This window comes from Hemicordylus capensis, chromosome 3, assembly GCF_027244095.1.
Source record: "Hemicordylus capensis ecotype Gifberg chromosome 3, rHemCap1.1.pri, whole genome shotgun sequence".
Taxonomy (NCBI): domain Eukaryota; kingdom Metazoa; phylum Chordata; class Lepidosauria; order Squamata; family Cordylidae; genus Hemicordylus; species Hemicordylus capensis.
Window position 1 is genome coordinate 30,604,473 of NC_069659.1, and position 12,797 is coordinate 30,617,269.

A 12,797-nucleotide genomic window follows, 5' to 3' on the forward strand; every position below is an offset into this window, starting at 1 on the left:
TGAGCCTGTGTTGCTCTTTGCAGTTCTTCCAGCTCAACTTCTGTGAATACTTTATTTCTTATTATGAATCTTCTCTGGTCTGCTAGCCTTTGTTCTATTATTTCTGTATCTAGATGCTTCTCTTTCCAAATTTGGTACATTCTTTTTAAATAACCTCTCCTAGTTGGACTAGACTTGTAATAGCAGATCATTATTTCCTTGTTGGCATTTTTGGTGTGTTTTTTTTCGGTTAAGCGACGTTTCTTCCAGTAACTTTGCTGTCTTCAGCCCTGGTTGCTCAACTGAAGATCCTGAGTCCTGTTGCCCACTTGCCACCAGATGTCCAGGGACTCCAGCACCTGGCATGGTCCTTGTTGACCCGGGCGACGACCGATCTGGTATAGATTTATTAAAGTTACGTCTCACCATATTGTTGATGGGAGAGGCACTCTTTGTCTGGCTCCTCTGGTGAGACCTGTCCAGTATGGTTGGACCTCTGGCATAGCTCTCACCTTCCTCAGAGCACGCAAGCCCCACAAACACGGCAAGGTAGTGCCTCACTGGGGGATTTATTATTATTATTATTATTATTAGTAGTAGTAGTAGTAGTAGTATTTCTTGTTTACACAGCCAGACAGGTGTTATTGACTGGTTTGTTTTATCCAGACATCGAGTTGTTATTATTTTTATTATTAATAATAATTAAACTAACATATTTTTATACCGCCCAAAACTTACATCTCAGGGCGGTTTACAAAAAATAAAAATAAAAAACAGAAAAGTTAAAAAAGGAGTTAAATAATGACCATAGATACATTAAAACATTGGTTAAAATAAATGACAGCAAAAAAAAAAAAACACATTACAATTTAAACCCTTAAAACAATATTTTAAAACAATGTTAAAACTCTTAAAATGGTATTTAATTAAAAGCCTGGGAGAACAAATGAGTCTTTAAAGATTTTTTTAAAAAACTGTCAGAGATGGGGAGGCTCTTATTTCAGCAGGGAGCATGTTCAACAGCTTCGGGGTGGCAGCGGAGGAGGCCCATCCCCAAGTAGCAACCAGACAAACTGGTGGCAACTGCAGACAGACCTCTCCTGATGATCTCAATGAGTGGTGGGTTTCATGACAAAGAAGTCGTTCTCTTAAATACCCAGGGCCCAAGCTGTTTAGGGCTTTATAGGTTATAACCGCTAACCAGCACCTTGTATTTTGCCCAGAAACTAAGATCACTACTAGCAAATACTTGTGCCACCTACTGGCTGGACATATTACAACTACATTTCCACACACTACCTGCCAGGTGGACCCAGAGCAGAGCAAAAGAATGGATCAAGAGGGATTCCCTTACTCATTACCTCTAATCCTTAAGCCCCTACTGGTCAGTAGCAAAAACAAGGGCAGAGAGTCGATGCTCGAGAAGTCACATTTCCAACATGTTCCAGGCAAGCCAGCCCCATTTTTCAGAAGTCACAGTGGGATTTTGGAGAAAGGGGAAAATAGATGAAAATTGCCCCTTCCCCGGAACACATGCTGCTCATTCAGATTCACTCTGTGTGAATACGAAAGGAAAGGAAATATTGTGCCATCGAGTCAGTGTTGACTCCAGGCAACCACAGAGCCCTGTGGTTTTCTTGGTTGAATATAGGAGGGGTTTGCCATTGCTTCCTCCCACACAGTGTGAGATTATGCCTTTCAGCACCTTCCTATATTGCTGCTGCTGAAATAGTTGTTTCCCATAGTCTGGGAAATGTACCAGCAGGGATTTGAACTGACAGCCTCTCGCTCCCTAGGCATGTTGCTTCCCCACTGCGCCATCACATGGCTGCCCCATACAAGAAGCAGTGAAAAGGATGGCACAGCCTGTCCCTGCAACACACAGCCGTTTCCACACCATATTCCTCTGCAAACCCCAAGAACTTTGGAGAAGAGTACTCCTTGCTCCTTCTGCTGAGTGGAGTACCCAAAGGAAGCCTCACTTTTCAACAGGAGTCTCAAAGGGTAGAATCTTTGCTGGTTAATCACACAGAATGGTTGGCTAATAGGAGCAGTTTGCCTATCAAAGGACTTGTGATGGTTCGCCAGGAACGGAACAATGAACTCTGGAAACAGTGGGTGGATGTGCAAAGTCAAGTATTCTAGGGGACAATGCACTTGAGCCGAGCTCAGGAAGCCAGATACTTGACATGTAATTGGCACTATTTTCATTTTTGTCTCAGGGTAAATTAATTTGCTCTCTGAACTAATGTACTCAGATTTCATTAGTAAAATATGAATTCCTAAACTAGAAACTGACAACTTCTGAAACTATGTTTTATAGCTGCTTTCCTCACAAACACAAAATAATCTTATATAGATTTGATTAAGAGTTTATTCAGAAACAATTCCATTTTTCTCCTTCTCCTTTCCCTCCCTTTTACTTTCTGATTCCACCCCACAAAAGAATCCCCACTGGGACAAACTTCTAAACAACAAAACATAAATGATACTGGATAGAATACAACACATTACTCCCATTTATAACAACCAGAATTGGATTGATTTAAAAATCAGTGATAAAGTCTTGAAGCCATTTACATGGTATCCTGTCATGTACACCTCTCCTAATTCTTGAGTTGTCTGGCACAGGAGCTGTTAGTGATGTTCTTCCTGGCAAAAAGGATTGTCCGTCACTTTCATCAACCGCCTCTGTGAGGTCAAAGCTGGAGGCAAGATCAAAGTCCACTTCCCCTCTTGAGACCAGAGTCCCTTCCCTCCTTTCTCATAGGCCACGTTTGCATGTAACACGTGATGGAGAAATTCTGGGAATTCTGGGTTCATTTAATGAGCAGAGGCCCTCACCATCCATCAGGTTCAAGCTTTATTGATCACAGCATGTCAGGTATCTCTCTTTCAAGAGCACAGACACAGGCTTTTGGCAAGAATCTTTTAGACTGTTTACGTACAGGCTATAGGATTGAGTACAGAGCCTATCAGAGGCCAAAGTTTCATGGTATACAACAGTCATACTAGTACAGGCAAAATAGCCATTGGTAAAAGCTTAGCCATTGGTATCCTGCAGGAGAGAGAAGAGGGCCACCATCTGCCCCAAGGCAGACCCCAGGGTGAGAGACTGGGTGCCTGCCTGTCTGCTTCTCCTGCTGCACCCCCTGTTTGCTATCTGCCTCCCAGGACTGGCTGCTGTGCTGAAGTAAGGCCTTACAGGATTCAGGCCCGGGAAGGAGGGTGACTTGGCAGTTTCCTGGATTCCATCTGCCTAGAGCTGCCTGCTCAGGGCTATATAAGGTGGGGTCGCCACCAAAGAGGTGACAGCTAAGGGGGTCGCCCCTTTGGGGCAGCCACTTCAGGGGACAGTGGGGGTGAGGGCCAGGTCTCCTGGCCCAGGTATTTGTATGTTGGGGGGGGGCATTATCGACAATAGTATCCTTCTGGAGCATTTGAGGGGGCTGGGAGTTAGAGGCACTGCTTTATAGTGGTTCTGCTCCTACCTCTCGGGCAGGTTCCAGATGTCAAAATCTGAACTTTTGAATGGTGTGCCTCAGGGCTCCGTATTATCTCCAAAGTTGTTTAACATCTACATGAAACTGCTGGGAGAGATCATCAGGAGATTTGGTGCAGGGTGTTGTCAGTATGCTGATGATACCCAAATCTCTTTCTCCATGTCAGCATCATCGGGAGAGGGCATGACCTCCCTAAATGCCTGCCTGGAGGTGATAATGGACTGGATGAGGGATAACAAACTGAGACTGGATCCAGATAAGACGGAGGTACTCATTGTGTGGGATCAAAACTCGAGAGACTATCTTGAACTGCCTGTTTTGGATGGGGTCATACTTCCCCAGAAGTAACAGGTATGTAGTCTAGGGGTGCTTCTGGATCCGAGCCTCTCCCTGGTCTCCCAGGTTGAAGCAGTAGCCAGAGGTGCCTTCTATCAGCTTCAGCTGATACACCAGCTGCATCCATTTCTTGAGAAAAATGACCTCAAAACAGAGGTACATCTGCTGGTATCCTCCAGACTAGATTACTGCAATGCGCTCTATGTGGGGCTGCCCTTGTATGTAGTCCGGAAACTACCGTTGATCCAGAATGCGGCAGCCAGATTGGTCTCTGGATCATCTCAGAGAGACCATATAACTCCTGTACTGAAGGAGCTACACTGGCTGCCGATACGCTTCCAGGCAAAATACAAGGTTTTGGTTATAACCTATAAAGCCCTAAACAGCTTGGGCCCTGGGTATTTAAGAGAACATCTTCTTCGTCATGGACCCCACCTCCCACTGAGATCATCTGGAGAGGTCTGTCTGCTTTTGCTACCAGCTCATCTGGTGGCCACTCAGGGACGGGCCTTCTCTGCTGCTGCCCCGAGGTTTTGGAATGCTCTCCCTAGTGAAATAAAAGCCTCCCCATCTCTGACAGCTTTTTAAACGTCTTTAAAGACACATCTGTTCACCAGGCTTTTAATTAATATTGTTTTAATGGCTTTAATGCTGTTTGTAAATGTTTTTTTTAAAAAAACTTTAAATTGTTTTGATGTTTTAAACTTTTTCCTTTTGTTTTAACTAAAGTTTTACTTTCTCTTTTATTTTGTTGTAAACTGCCAGAGACGTATGTTTTGGGCAGTATAATAATGTGTTAAACAAATAAATAAATAAAATAGACAAGATGAACCAATTACAAGGCAGAAACCAGCAATAATGCACCAATTAGCTCTAGCTATGCTTATGCCTGGAAACGCAGAGCAAGCTGTGGTCAACAGGTGTCTATCTCTACTCAGGCAGGGCAGAGTATTGTTTCCAAGAAAAGGGCCCCCTGTAACAGCAGGGTGTGGAAACTTGGGACCTTTAGGGCTTAGGTAGGATACACAACTAGATAAAAGGGAACAGTGAAATTTTCCTTGATCACATGAAACCGCAGTTAAATGGGGCAGAGGTTTGAATTCCTGAAAGCGAACTGAGGGTTGCCTCACCAAACTCCACTTTGAACCAGTTTTTCGTGTGTTTCACTGCCATAACCAGAGGTTTTTCGGCAACAGTGTTCCGTTTGAATGTGGATGCAGCCATAACTGTGGCATCATTCACTTTCTGGAACTGTAATCATAGAGAGGGTGGAGCAGACCCACTCAGGAGTGGGCCCGCTCCATGCCTGTGGTGCTTCTCACTGGCCAGCCCTCCAAATACTTACCCCACCCTCCTGTCTCTAATCCAGCAAAGTAGTTGCTCAGCAACAGTTGTGCTAAGATGTCTTGTCCCTTCTCAGCCTGTCAAATGGCAAAGTCACAAAGGGTATACACCAATCATATTAGCGGTCTGACCCTTGTCCCCACCCCCCTTCCTGGCAATCAGGAGAGAAAGGGGGTGGGATGGCAAGATGGGCACTATGTGCTTTGTTCTCTGAAAGTGAAGCAATCAAGATGTATATTTACAGGCACATGCACTCGAGGTGGAAACAGAAGCAGGGCAACCACATTAGAGTGCTGGCATGGCAACATATGGCAGGTATTACTAAGAGAGCCTGCTTGGGGGCTCCCAGGAACACCCCTATTCCTGCTTTGGAGCTGTGGGCTTGTAGTCTCCAATTTTGCTGCTCAGATTGCACGGGACTGTGATATCTCTGTTTGGTTTGCATGAGCTACCATGTAGATGGACCACTACCTGGTTAAGGTTGGTCTCACAGCCGCAATCCACCCCTGCACTGGTGGTGGACCTATTAGGATAGTCCGTCCAAAAAGGCTGCTGGACCCAGTGGGATTGCAAAAGGCCTTGGAGGATTTTGACGTTAGTGCAGCCGGTGATTCTGTCGGTACCCTGGTGGGAACCTGGAACAGGGAACTCAACAGGACAGTAGACACGGTTGCTCCCAAGCGTCCCTTCTGACCTGCTGCAAAAATGGACCCTTGGTATACTGAGGGGCTGCGGGGGCTGAAGTGGTTGGGTAGGCGACTAGAGCGCAAGTGGAGGAGAACTCGGTTTGAATCTGACAAGATTCAGCATGTGACCCATTTGAAGGCTTATGCGTTGGCAGTGCGCGCAGCAAAAAAGAGATTCTGGTCTGCGCACATTGTGGCTGCAGGTTCACGCTCAGCAGAGCTATCCCGGGTTGTGAGGAGTTTGGTTTCTGCTCCGAGCCAGCGTGGTGTAGTGGTTAGAGTGCTGGACTAGGATCGGGAAGACCCGAGTTCAAATCCCCATTCAGCCATAAAACTAGCTGGGTGACTCTGGGCCAGTCACTTCTCTCTCAGCCTAACCTACTTCACAGGGTTGTTGTGAAAGAGAAACTCAAGTATGTAGTACACCGCTCTGGGCTCCTTGGAGGGAGAGCGGGATATAAATCTAAAATAATCATCATCATCATCATCATCATCATCATCAGTCCCTGGAGTCGCTCTGCTGTGATGCCTTTAATGGGTTCTTTGCGAATAAGATCTCCTGTATTCGGGCTGACTTGGACTCCACTATTTCTGCAAGATCTATGGAGGAGGTGTTCAGCAATCCCTCTTGCAGTATTAGATTGGATCAGTTTCAATCTGTGACTCCTGAGGATGTGGACAAGCTGCTTGGGGTGGTGCGGCCTACCACCTGTTCTCTGGATCCTTGCCCGACTTGGCTGCTTCTATCTAGCAGGGAGATTGTTGTAGGTGGCCTACTTAATATTGTGAATGCATCACTGAGGGAGGGTAGGGGGCCCCCTGCCTGAAGGAGGCAATGGTTAGACCACTCTTAAAGAAGCCTTCCCTGGACCCCTTAGCTATGGACAGATACAGGCCAATCTCCAATCTCCCTTGGTTGGGCAAGGTGATTGAGAGGGTGGCGGCCGACCAGCTTCAGGCAGTCTTGGAGGAAACTGATTATCTAGACCCATTTCAAACTGGCTTTAGAGCTGGCTATGGGGTTGAGACAACCTTGGTCGGCCTGATGGATGACTTTTACTGGGGAATCAACAGAGGGAGTGTGACTCTGCTGGTTCTTTTGGATCTCTTGGTAGCGTTCGATACCATCAACCATGGTATCCTTCTGGATCGCCTGGGGGATTTGGGGATAGGGGGCACTGCTTTGCAATGGTTCCGTTCCTATCTCTCGGGTAGATTCCAGATGGTGGAGCTTGGTGACAGTTGCTCCTCAAATCAGGAACTGTTATATGGAGTCCCTCAGGGCTCCATTCTGTCACCAATGCTTTTTAACATCTACATGAAACCGCTGGGTGAGGTCATCAGGAGATTTGGTGCTGGGTGTTATCAATATGCTGATGACACTCAAATCTACTTCTCCTTTTCATCTTCAGGAAATGGCATTCATTCTCTAAATGCCTGCCTACAGGCCGTAATGGGCTGGATGAGGGAGAACAAATTGAAGCTGAATCCAAGCAAGACGGAGGTGCTCATTGTGGGGGCTCAGAATCTGAGTGGTGAGTTAGATCTTCCAGTGCTGGATGGGGTTACACTCCCCCAGAAGGAGCAGGTGCACAGCTTGGGAGTACTCCTGGACCCAGGCCTCACCCTGGTATCTCAGGTGGAGGCCATGGCCAGGAGTGCTTTCTATCAGCTTCAGCTGATTCGACAACTGCACCCATTCCTCGAAGAGGATGACCTCAAAACAGTGGTGCATCAGCTGGTAATCTCTTGGCTTGACTATTGCAATGCGCTCTACGTGGGGCTGCCTTTGTACGTAGTCCGGAAACTTCAGTTCGTTCAGAATGCGGCAGCCAGATTGGCCTCTGGGGCAACCCAGAGAGACCATATGATGCCTGTTTTGAAACAGTTACACTGGCTGCCAAGATGTTTCCAGGCAAAATACAAAGTGCTGGTTATTACCTTTAAAGCCCTGAACAGCTTGGGTCCAAGATATCTTCAGAGAGCGCCTTCCTTTACATGACCCCCACCGCACGTTAAGGTCATCTGGGGAAGTCCATATCCAGTTACCATCGGTTTGTTTGGTGGCGACTCAGAGGCGGGCCTTCTCTGTAGCTGCTCTTGGGCTGTGGAATGCACTCCCAGCAGAAATTCGTAATCTTAATTCTTTATTGTCTTTCAAGAGATCCCTTAAAACTCATCTGTTGGGCCTGGCCTTTCAAGGTTTTTAATTAGTTTTAATTGTTTTAATGTTAACCTGGCTTTCAGGGTTTTAATTGTTTTGATAGTTTAATTGTTTTTTAAGATGTTTTTAAATTGGTGTTTATATTTGTATTCCTGTTTTAATTGTTTTTAATGATTTCTGTTTTTTAATTGTAAACCATCCTGAGCCAGCTCGGAAGGGCAGTATAAAAACTGAACAAACAAATAAATAAAATAAATAATGAGCTAGCTCATAGGGCATGTCACTTGGCATGTAGACTGGTAAATGATGGATCTCAGGTCACGTTTAATCCGAGACGTATTTAGTAATAATTGCAGGTAGGGTAGATTAAAATCATGTTTGTAAGGTTTAAATTTATGTTTTGAATTATTATTATAGCAAGGGTTAATTTTATAGTTGATGATTCATGAGGAGGTGTGAGTGGGAAGTCCATATTTGTTTATTTGTTGTGAATGTTAATGTTATTATTGTAAAAATTAATAAAAATTTAATTTTTTTAAAAAAAGTTTAACCCGAGACTAAGGGTGACTATCCCTGCGCCCACCCCCTTGATTGCTCTGCTAACAAGCATGTTAATGACTGGCTTGAGACACAGGAAGCTCGCTTGTTAAAATTCCTAGTCACTCCCAAGGCGTTCTAAAAAAACCTTCACCTTGTACTGAAAGGAAGCATAACAATGTATGCGTTGCTCTGTCCCTTTTATCTGCCTTTCCAGAAAGGTGTGGACAGCATGTCACCTCAGGGCAAAATGCTGGCTATTTCTAGTCAAGACACAATCAATAAGTGTATCTCTTCCTCAGATTCACCAGCTGTGTGTCATCACGGCTTGGCATTGGCACCTCCATCTTGCCTTACCTGGACTTTTGCTACTGTCCTGCTTGTCACCTCCAGACCAGCTCTTTTTCCTAGCCTGGTCTACACAGCACTCTTGGCTGTGAAATCCTGGTCTCCCAAGATCAGATCCCCTTTGGGTTTTGCCTGGTTCCTGAACCCCTGTCTGGTCCCTGGGTTCCCGTTCCTGCCTGTCATGGAGGAGAAAGCAACCCTGGCACTGGCCGAGCTTCAAGGGGCCAAACACCCCAACGGACAGACTTAGGTCGTATCTAACCTCTGCTCTCAAGCCTCTCACTCCCCTCCTTTCTTGCTCCTTCTAAAATCCAAAGCTCTTCTCTCTAAAGACTATTTCTCTGGTCAGCATTGAGTGGACTAATTCGAAACTCAAGCCAAATTGCCTCGTCTTTGTGAGCTTTAACCTAGTCCTTTTAACTTGTTAGTCTTGTTAGTTTGTCAGTTAATATTGTGTTGCTCATTAATCATTATTTCTTTTCATGTACCCCTAAATCCTAAAATAAACATGATTCTATTTTTGTACTTCAACCTCTCTGTTCAGTTCTTTCCCAGATCAAAGCTTTGAGCAAATTTATTCTGAGGTGGACTGCTCCATTCAAGCTTGTTAGATCCCCACACTAGCCTAAAACATTGCCAGGGGCATTTGCCAATTCCCCAGGAGCAGTTCCATTAACACAGGGTAGTAATTAGGGGTGAGTCCGAACCGGTCCGGCGGCCATTCTAAAGAATGGCCAAACTGCCGGACCGGTTCGGCCCTTTCTGGTTCGGGTCTGGGTGGGGGGTATTGCTTTAAGGGCGGGAGGGCTTGCTTACCCCTCCCGCCTCTTTGCCCCCTCCAGCGCCCGTATTTAACAGACTAATGGGGCGCTGGAAACCAGACGCCCCCGCCCCCACCCCCCCCCGCCGCGAGCAGATTTACCCACCAAAACTACCAATACCCCTGCCACCGCCGTCGCCCGCCCGCCAGCCCTCCCTCCCTCCCTCCCAGCTGCCCGCCCGCCCGCCCGAGGACTCATCCGATGCTTTAGAAAAAACGAGAGGAGCTACCGGACGGAGCTCCTCTCGCTACAAAGGCCTGCTGCATACTGAAGGCGCTTTGCGCGCGCCGCAAAGGACACCAATCGCCGGAGGCCCGGTCTACCCGCCGGGAAAAGGCCGGGTAGACCGGGCCTCCGATCGCCGGAGGCCCGGTCTACCTGCCGGGCCGGGTAGACCGGGCCTCCGGCGATCGGAGGCCCGGTCTACCCGGCCTTTTCCCAGCGGGTAGACCGGGCCTCCGGCGATCGGTGTCCTTTGTGGCGCGCGCATGCGCGTGCGCGCAAAGCGCCTTCAGTATGCAGCAGGCCTTTGTAGCGAGAGGAGCTCCGTCCGGTAGCTGCTCTCGTTTTTTTCTAAAGCATCGGGTGAGTCCTCGGGCGGACGGGCGGGCGGGCAGCTGGGAGGGAGGGAGGGAGGGCTGGTGGGCGACGGCGGCGGCAGGGGTATTGGTAGTTTTGGTGGGTAAATCTGCTCGCGGGGGGCGGGGGCGTCTGGTTTCCAGCGCCCCGTTAGTCTGTTAAATACGGGCGCTGGAGGGGGCAAAGAGGCGGGGGGGTAAGCAAGCCCTCCCCGCCCTTAAAGAAAGGCCCCCCTTCGGTGCCGGTCCGGACTGCTCCGGACCGTGCACATCCCTAGCAGTAATACACGGGGTAGGGTTTAAAGGTCAGCTACAAAAAGGAATTCTTGAATGGTGCTGCTCTATTTTTTGCACAATGATGCTGAGGAAAGGGCCCCAGCCGCTTCCACTTGGAGAAAAGTATGCAGTCCCTAGGTTTACTCATGAGAATGGCTGGGCAGCGGGATCAGCATTGCCCCAGTGAAAGGAGCGATTCCTCATCTATGATAATGATGGATGCTGTTCCTGATTCGACTACTCACTCAAGAGAGTGTAAGGACATGAGGATTACCCTTCACAACTCATGTAAAGAACTGTCTGTGGGGACGGGGGTGGGTGTTGAGCTGAATCGCTAATAATGTGCAATGACATCCCTTCTAAGGATGTACATGGAACTGGTGTGGGGACGCTTGAAAATGAGGGGATGACTTTAAGGGTGGGGTGGGTGCACTACCCCTCCTGCCACTTTCTCTCTGCTGGCACTCCATTTGGAAAGGGTCCCTTGGGACAGCAGCATACCTCCCTGCTGCTCCGTAGCCTCATTGGTCCCAATGCCAGCAGAAGTAACCAATGCATCTGTGCATATTGGGTGTGTGCACGTACACATCACTCATGTCACATTTGCGTGCCCGAGGTGTGCACTCACAAGCACAACGTGCACATGCACGTACCCAATGCATGAAAACGCATGAGGTACTTCCTCTGGCGTTGGGTCTGATGAGGCAACAGGGTGGCAGGGAGGTACACTGTTTCCCTGAGGGACCCTTTGCAAATGGAGCATCGGTGGAGGGAAAGCAAGGGGAGGGGTAAGTGCAGACTTGATCGCCCTTAACGTCATCTCCCACCTTCAAACCGGCAGATGGCTCATAAAGGGCCTCCGAACTGGTTTCGTGCACATTCCTAATACCTTTTCCCACAGACAGGTCTCTCATGAGAGTGTCAGGCCATGGAGACATAAACACTAGCACCCCCCGCCCTTTGTTAACTCATGAGCATTCAGTCCAATGGAAGAATGAAGGTTTTTGCAAACCTAAGGTCCTCCCCAGTAGACTGGCCTTCTCATGAGAGTGCTAGTCCCCTGGCAGCAAGCTGCAATGGGGGCAGCAGCATAGTTTGGTTTGGTCCCCATGGATTGCTTTCCCAGAGTGAGCCATCACAAGAGAATCCTCGGTCACAGCAGGCCAGACCCCAGGATCCTTTGTCCTCCTTCATATACATATCCCCTTCTAGGAAGTCATCGTCGTGTTCTCTTCCCTTTCTTCAATAACAGAAAAATAGTGCCCCCCACCATCCACCCCCCAACAAGAAATAGTGCTTGTGTGAGACAGTTTTGTTGTGGGGCTCTTACAAGGCTGGTGGTGCAATTGCCCTGAAAATGGAGGTTGCCAGGCTGCAGTTGGATGAATGTCTGTGATGCAATTCACAGATTGAAAAATTAACCATAGGTTCAGCAACCTCCGGTTTCATGTTACATGCGAATGTGGCCATAGCATGTATGCTGGAAAGTCTTGAACTGTTCAATTTCTTTCCATCATCCAATAGGATTTGTCACAGAGAAGAGCATTTTCCACCCTCCTAGCCATCTCTATAACTTTATCCAAGGAAAGTTTCCATTCCAATAACAGTTTTTCATGCAGTTTGTTTTCAGAACAATCTGATCATTGATCAGATCATCAGTAAAACTGGCAAATTCACAGTTTACACTTAAGGCACACAGTGCTGTGACATCCTGATCAATAGTTCCACCAGGCAGTTGGAATCTAGAATAGAACATTCAGCAATCATATTCAAAGTAGGGTTGAAATGATCATCTAAGGCTTGAAGAGGAGCTTCATAAGAATCGGCATCCCCTTCCAAGTTGGGGGATTGGGCAAATTATTATATATTCTTTGGCCTTCAGGGTCCAGGTAGTGAAGCAATGTAGCCTTCTATTTTACTAGAGTAAAATCAGAGGCCTGTATGGTGACAAGGTAATTGCAGAAATAGGACCTCCATTATTTCCAGAAAAGGGTAGGTTCTCCTGGGGTGGACAAGAAAAAAAAATGTGGTGGTGGGATCTGAGCCATGCTGCAGTGAGCATCCAGTGAACAACAGAGTCCAGGATTAAGAAGGAAAAATTACATTCAGGGGTTGTGCAGGTCAGGAAGATGGAGAAACAATCAGCAGCAGCAATCGTAGAATGCAGCAGTTCAGGAATGTAAATGTAGGCCCAGTAATGCAATGAAATGAATTTGCAGGAACAT